This window comes from Triturus cristatus, chromosome 1_1, assembly GCF_964204655.1.
Source record: "Triturus cristatus chromosome 1_1, aTriCri1.1, whole genome shotgun sequence".
Classification (NCBI taxonomy): Eukaryota; Metazoa; Chordata; class Amphibia; order Caudata; family Salamandridae; genus Triturus; species Triturus cristatus.
The window spans coordinates 647,533,321-647,540,933 of NC_140579.1; positions in this window are offsets into that span (position 1 = coordinate 647,533,321).

Sequence of the window (7,613 nt, forward strand, 5' to 3'; positions counted from 1 at the left end):
TGCTGGGGGTAGTGTTTAACGGTTTAGGGTAGTTCAGTGGTGTTTGTGTAGTGTAGGGGGTCGTGCTGGGGGTAGTGTGTTAGGGTTTAGGGTAGTGCAGTGGTGTTTGTGTAGTGTAGGGGGTAGTGTTTTAGGGTTTATGGTAGTGCAGTGGTGTTTATGTAGTGTAGGGGTCGTGCTGGGGGTAGTGTTTTAGGATTTAGGGTAGTACAGTTGTGTTTGGGTAGTATAGGGGGTACTGCTGGGGGTAGTGTGTTAGGGTTTAGGGTAGTGCAGTGGTTTTTGTGTAGTGTAGGGGTAGTGTTTTGGGGTTTAGGGTAGTGCTGTGGTGTTTGTGTAGTGTAGGAGGTCGTGCTGGGGGTAGTGTTTTAGGGTTTAGTGTAGTGCAGTGGTGTTTTTGTAGTGTAGGGGGTCGTGTTTTAGGGTTTAGGGTAGTACAGTGGTGTTTGGGTAGTGAAGGGTGTCGTGCTGGGGGTAGTGTTTTAGGGTTTAGGTTAGTACAGTGGTGTTTGTGTAGTGTAGGGGATCGTGCTGGGGGTAGTGTTTTAGGGTTTAGGGTAGTGCAGTGGTGTTTGTGTAGTGTAGGGGGTGATGCTGGGGGTAGTGTTTTAGGGTTTAGGGAAGTGCAGTTGTGTTTGTGTAGTGTAGGGATAGTGTTTTAGGGTTTAGTGTAGTACAGTAGGGTAGTGCAGTGGTGTTTTTATAGTGTAGGGGCTCATGCTGGGGGTAGTGTTTTAGAGCTTAGGGTAGTGCAGTGGTGTTTGGGTAGTATAGGGCTTAGTGCTGGGGTAGTGTTTTAGGGTTGAGGGTAGTTCATTGGTGTTTGTGTAGTGTAGGGGTAGTGTTTTAGGGTTTAGAGTAGTAAAGTGGTGTTTGGGTAGTGCAGGGGGTCGTGCTGGGGGTAGTGTTGTAGGGTTTAGGTTAGTGCAGTGGTGTTTGGGTAGTGTAGGGGTACTGCTGAGGATAGTGTTTTAGGGTTTAGGGTAGTGCAGTGGTGTTTGTGTAGTGTAGGCAGTCATGCTGGGGGTAGTGTTTTAGGGTATAGGGTAGTGTAGTGGTGTTTGGGTAGTGTAGGAGGTACTGCTGGGGGTAGTGTTTTAGGGTTTAGGGTAGTGCAATGGTGTTTGTGTAGTATTGGGGTAGTTCTGGGGGTAGTGTTTTAGAGTTTAGGATAGTTTAGTGATGTTTGTGTAGTGTAGAGGTAGTGCTGGGGTACTGTTTTAGGGTTTAGAGTAGGAGAGTGGTGTTTGGGTCGTGTAGGGGGTCATGCTTGGGGTAATGTTTTAGGGTTTAGGTTAATGCAGTTGTGTTTGGGTAGTGTAGGGGGTACTGCTGGGGGTAGTGTTTTAGGGTTTAGGGTAGTGCAGTGGTGTTTGGGTAGTCTAGGGGGTTGTGCTGCGGGTAGTGTTTTAGGGTTTAGGGTAGTGCAGTAGTGTCTGTGCGATTTAGGGGGTTGTGCTGGGTAGGTGTTTTAGGGTTTAGAGTAGGGGAGTGGTGTTTGGGTCGTGTAGGGGGTCATGCTGGGGGTAATGTTTTAGGGTTTAGGGTAATGCAGTTGTGTTTGGGTAGTGTAGGGGGTAATGCTGTGGGTAGTGTTTTAGGGTTTAGGGTAGTGCAGTGGTGTTTGGGTAGTCTAGGGGGTTGTGCTAGGAGTAGTGTTTTAGGGTTTAGGATAGTGCAGTGGTGTTTGTGTAGTGTAGGGGTTCATGCTGGGGTAGTGTTTTAGGGTTTAGGGTAGTCCACTGGTATTTGTGTAGTGTAGGGGTTCATGCAGGGGTAGTGTTTTAGGGTTTAAGGTAGTGCAGTGGTGTTTGTGTAGTATATTGGTTTGTGCTGTGGTAGTGTTTTAGGGTAGTGCAGTGGTGTTTGTGTAGTGTAGGGATTTGTGCTGGGGGTAGTATTTTAGGGTTTAGGGTAGTGTAGTCATGTTTGGGTAGTGTGGGGGTAGTGCTGGGGGTAGTGTTTTAGGGTAGTGCAGTGGTGTTTGTGTAGTGAAGGGTGTCGTGCTGTGGGTAGTGTTTTAGGGTTTACGGTAGTGCAGTGCTGTTTGTGTAGTGTAGGGGGTTGTACTGCACATAGATTTAGGGTTTAGGGTAATGCAGTGGTGTTTGTGTGGTGTAGGGAGTCGTGCTGGTGGTATTTTTCAGGGTTTAGGTGAGTGCAGTTGTGTTTGGGTAGTGAAGGGGGTTGTGCTGGGGTAGTGTTGTAGGGTATAGGGTAGTACAGTGGTTTTTTTGAAGTGTAGGGGGTTGTGCTTGGGGTAGTGTTTTAGGGTTTAGGGTACTGCAGTGGTGTTTGTGTAGTGTAGGGGTTCATGCTGGGGGTAGTGTTTTAGGGTTTAGGGTAGTGCAGTGGTGTTTGTGTAGTGTAGGGGGTCATGCTGGGGGTAATGTTTTAGGGTTTAGGGTAGAGACGTGTGTTTGTGTAGTGTAGGCAGTCATGCTGGGGGTAGTGTTTTAGGGTATAGGGTAGTGCAGTGGTGTTTGGGTAATGTTGGGGGTACTGCTGGGGGTAGTGTTTTAGGGTTTAGGGTAGTGCAATGGTGCTTGTGTAGTATTGGGGTAGTTCTGGGGGTAGTGTTGTAGAGTTTAGGATAGTTTAGTGATGTTTGTGTAGTGTAGAGGTAGTACTGGGGTACTGTTTTAGGGTTTAGGGTTTAGGGCAGTGCAGTGGTGTTTTGGTAGTGTAGGGGGTTGTGCTGGGTAGGTTTTTTAGGGTTTAGAGTAGGGGAGTGGTGTTTGGGTCGTGTAGGGGGTCATGCTGGGGGTAATGTTTTAGGGTTTAGGGTAATGCAGTTGTGTTTGGGTAGTGTAGGGGGTAATGCTGTGGGTAGTGTTTTAGGGTTTAGGGTAGTGCAGTGGTGTTTGGGTAGTCTAGGGGGTTGTGCTAGGAGTAGTGTTTTAGGGTTTAGGATAGTGCAGTGGTGTTTGGGTCGTGTAGGGGGTCATGCTGGGGGTAATGTTTCAGGGTTTAGTGTAATGCAGTTGTGTTTGGGTAGTGTAGGGGGTACTGCTGGGGGTAGTGTTTTAAAGTTTAGGGTAGTGCAGTTATGTTTGGGTAGTCTAGGGGGTTCTGCTGCGAGTAGTGTTTTAGGGTTTAGGGTAGTGCAGTAGTGTCTGTGTGATTGAGGGGGTTGTGCTGGGTAGGTGTTTTAGGGTTTAGAGTAGTGGAGTAGTGTTTGTGTAGTATAGGGGTCGTGCTGGAGGTAGTGTTTTATGGTTTAGGGTAGTGTAGTGGTGTTTGGGTAGTGTAGGGTTAGTGCTGTGGGTAGTGTTTTATGCTTTAGGATAGTGTAGTGGTGTTTGTGTAGTTTAGGGGTTCATGTTGGTGTAGTGTTTTAGGGTTTAGGGTAGTCCAGTGGTATTTGTGTAGTGTAGGGGTTCATGCAGGGGCTAGTGTTTTAGGGTTTAGGGTAGTGCAGTGGTGTTTGTGTAGTATATTGGTTCATGCTGGGGTAGTGTTTTAGGGTAGTGCAGTGGTGTTTGTGTAGTGTAGGGATTTGTGCTGGGGGTAGTATTTTAGGGTTTAGAGTATTGCAGTCGTGTTTGGGTAGTGTAGGGGGTAGTGCTGGGGGTAGTGTTTTAGGGTTTAGGGTAGTGCAGTGGTGTTTGTGTAGTGAAGGGGGTCATGCTGTGGGTAGTGTTTTAGGCTTTACGGTAGATTTAGGGTTTAGGGTAATGCAGTGGTGTTTGGGTAGTGTAGGGAGTCATGCTGGTGGTAGTTTTTCAAGGTTTAGGTGAGTGCAGTTGTGTTTGGGTAGTGAAGGGGGTTGTGCTGGGATAGTGTTGTAGGGTTTAGGGTAGTACAGTGTTTTTTTTGTAGTGTAGAGGGTCGTGCTTGGGGTAGTGTTTTAGGGTTTAGGGTACTGCAGTGGTGTTTGTGTAGTGTAGGGGTTCATGCTGGGGGTAGTGTTTTAGGGTTTAGGGTAGTGCAGTGGTGTTTGTGTAGTGTATGGGTCATGCTGGGGGTAGTGTTTTAGGGTTTAGGGTAGTGCAGTGGTGTTTGTGTGGTGTAGGGGGTTGTGCTGGGGTATGTGTTTTAGGGTTTAGAGTAGTGGAGTGGTGTTTGGGTAGTATAGGGGGTCGTGCTGGGAGTAGTGTTTTAGGATTTAGGGTAGTGCAGTGGTGATTGTGTGGTGTAGGGGGTACTGCTGGGGGTAGTGTTTTCGGGTTTAGGCCCAGTACAGTGGTGTTTGGATAGTGTAGGGGGTCGTGCTGGGGGTAGTGTTTTAGGGTTTAGGGCATTGCAGTAGTGTTTTTGTAGTGTAGGGGGTCGTGCTGGGTGGTCGTGTTTGAGGGTTTAGGGTAGTGCAGTGGTGTTTGGGTAGTGTAAGGGGTCATGCTGGGGGTAGTGTTTTAGGGTTTAGTGTAGCGCAGTGTTGTTTGTGTAGTGTAGGGGGTCATACCAGGGGGTTGATTTAGGGTTTAGGTTAGTGCAGTGGTGTCTGGGTAGTGTAGTGGGTCATGATGGGGATAGTTTATGGTTTAGGGAAGCACAGTGGTGTTTGGGTAGTGTAGGGGGTCATGCTGGGGGTAGTGTTTTAGGGTTTAGGGTAGTGCAGTTGTTTTTGGGTAGTGTAGGGGGTACTGCTGGGGGTAGTGTTTTAGGGATTAGGGTAGTGCTGTGGTGTTTGAGTAGTGTAGGGGGTCATACTGGGGGTAGTGTTTTAGAGTTTAGGGTTGTGCAGTGGTGTTTGGGTAATGTAGGGGTAGTGCTGGGGATAGTGTTTTAGGGTTTAGGGTAGTGCAGTGGTGTTTGGGTAGTGTAGGGTGTAGTGCTGGGGTAGTGTTTTAGGGTTGAGGGTAGTGCAGTGGTGTTTGTGTATTCTAGGGGTAGTGTTTTAGTGTTTAGGGTAGTGCAGTGGTGTTTGTGTAGTGTGGGGTGTGATGCTCGGGGTAGTGGTTTAGGGTTTAGGGTAGTACAGTGGTGTTTGGATAGTGTAGGGGGTCGTGCTGGGGGTCGTGTTTGAGGGTTTAGGGTAGTGCAGTGGTGTATGGGTTGTGTAGGGGTCCTGCTGGGGGTAGTGTTTTAGGGTTTAGGGCAGTACAGTGGTGTTTGGATAGTGTAGGGGGTCGTGCTGGGGGTAGTGTTTTAGGGTTTAGGGCATTGCAGAAGTGTTTTTGTAGTGTAGGGGGTTATGCTGCGGGTAGGGTTTCAGGGTTTATTGTAGTGCAGTGGTGTCTGGTTAGTGTAGTGGGTCATGATGGGGATAGTTTATGGTTTAGGGAAGCACAGTGGTGTTTGGGTAGTGTAGGGGGTCATGCTGGGGGTAGTGTTTTAGGGTTTAGGGTAGTGCAGTTGTTTTTGGGTAGTGTAGGGGGTACTGCTGGGGGTAGTGTTTTAGGGATTAGGGTAGTGCTGTGGTGTTTGAGTAGTGTAGGGGGTCATACTGGGGGTAGTGTTTTAGAGTTTAGGGTTGTGCAGTGGTGTTTGGGTAATGTAGGGGTAGTGCTGGGGATAGTGTTTTAGGGTTTAGGGTAGTGCAGTGGTGTTTGGGTAGTGTAGGGTGTAGTGCTGGGGTAGTGTTTTAGGGTTGAGGGTAGTGCAGTGGTGTTTGGATAGTGTAGGGGGTCGTGCTGGGTGGTCGTGTTTGAGGGTTTAGGGTAGTGCAGTGGTGTATGGGTTGTGTAGGGGTCCTGCTGGGGGTAAGGTTTTAGGGTTTAGGGCAGTACAGTGGTGTTTGTGTAGTGTAGGGGGTCATGCACGGAGTAGTGTTTTAGGGTTAAGTTTAGTGTAGTGGTGTTTGTGTATTGTAGGGGTTATGCTGGGGGTAGATTTAGGGTTTAGGTTAGTCCAGAGGTGTTTGTGTTTGTGTAGTGTAGGGGTCGTGCTGGGGGTAGTGTTTTAGGGTTCAAGGCAGTGCAGTGGTGTTTGTGTAGTGAAGGGTGTCATGCTGGGGGTAGTGTTTTAGGGTCTAGGGTATTGCAGTGGTTGTGCAGTGTAGGGGGTTGTACTGGAGGTAGATTTAGGGTTTAGGGTAGTGCAGTGGTGTTTGGGTAGTGTAGGGGTAATGCTGGGGATAGTGTTTTAGGGTTTAGGGTAGTGCAGTGGTGTTTGGGTAGTGTAGGGTGTAGTGCTGGGGTAGTGTTTTAGGGTTGAGGGTAGCGCAGTGGTGTTTGTGTAGTGTAGGGGTCGTGCAGGGGGTCGTGTTTGAGGGTTTAGGGTAGTGCTGTGGTATTTGTATAGTGTAGGGGGTCGTGCTGGGGGTAGTGGTTTAGGGTAGTGGAGTGGTGTTTGGGTAGTGTAGGGTGTCGTGCTGTGGGTAGTCTTTGAGGCTTTAGGGTAGTGGAGTGGTGTTTGTGTAGAGTAGGTGGTTGTGCTGGGGGTAGTGTTTTAGGGTTTAGCATAGTGCAGTGGTGTTTGGGTAAAGTAGGTGGTAGTGCTGGGGTAGTGTTTTAGGGTTTACGGTAGTGCAGTGGTGTTTGTGTAGTGTAGGTGGTCGTGCTGGGGGTAGTGTTTTAGGGTTTAGGGTAGTGCAGTGGTGTTTGTGTAGTGTAGGGGTAGTGTTTTAGGGTTTAGGGTAGTGCAGTGAAGTTTGTAGTGTAGAGTGTCATGCTGGGGGTAGTGTTTTTGGGTTTAGGGTAGTGTAGTTGTGTTTGAGTAGTGAAGGGGGTCTAGCTGGGGGTAGTGTTTTAGGGTTTATTATAGTACAATGGGGTCTGTGTAGCGGAGGTGGTTTTGCTGGGGGTAGTGTTTTAGGTGTTAGGGTAGTGCATTGGTGTTTGTGCAGGGTAGAGGGTTGTGCTGGTGGTAGATTTAGGGTTTAGGGTAGTGCAGTGGTGTTTGGGTAGTGTAGGGTGTAGTGCTGGGGTAGTGTTTTAGGGTTGAGGGTAGCGCAGTGGTGTTTGTGTAGTGTAGGGGTCGTGCAGGGGGTCGTGTTTGAGGTTTTAGGGTAGTGCTGTGATGTTTGCGTAGTGTAGGGGGCCGTGCTGGGGGTAGTGTTTAACGGTTTAGGGTAGTTCAGTGGTGTTTGTGTAGTGTAGGGGGTCGTGCTGGGGGTAGTGTGTTAGGGTTTAGGGTAGTGCAGTGGTGTTTGTGTAGTGTAGGGGGTAGTGTTTTAGGGATTAGGTTAGTGCAGTGGTGGTGGTTGTGTAGTGTAGGGGGTCGTGCTGGGGGTAGTGTTTTAGGGTTTAGGGAAATGCAGTGGTGTTTGTGTAGTGTGGGGGTCATGCTGGGGTTAGTGTTTTAGGGTTTAAGGCAGTGCAGTGGTGTTTGTGTAGTGAAGGGTGTCGTGCTGGGGGTAGTGTTTTAGGGTTTACGGTAGTGCAGTGGTTGTGCAGTGTAGGGGGTTGTACTGGAGGTAGATTTAGGGTTTAGGGTAGTGCAGTGTTGTTTGTGTAGTGTAGGGAGTTGTGCTGGGGGTAGTGTTTTAGGGTTTAGGGTAGTGCAGTGATGTTTGGGTAGTGTAGGGGGCCGTGCTGGGGGTAGTGTTTAACGGTTTAGGGTAGTTCAGTGGTGTTTGTGTAGTGTAGGGGGTCGTGCTGGGGGTAGTGTGTTAGGGTTTAGGGTAGTGCAGTGGTGTTTGTGTAGTGTAGGGGGTAGTGTTTTAGGGATTAGGGTAGTGCAGAGGTGGTTGTGTAGTGTAGGGGGTCGTGCTGGGGGTAGTGTTTTAG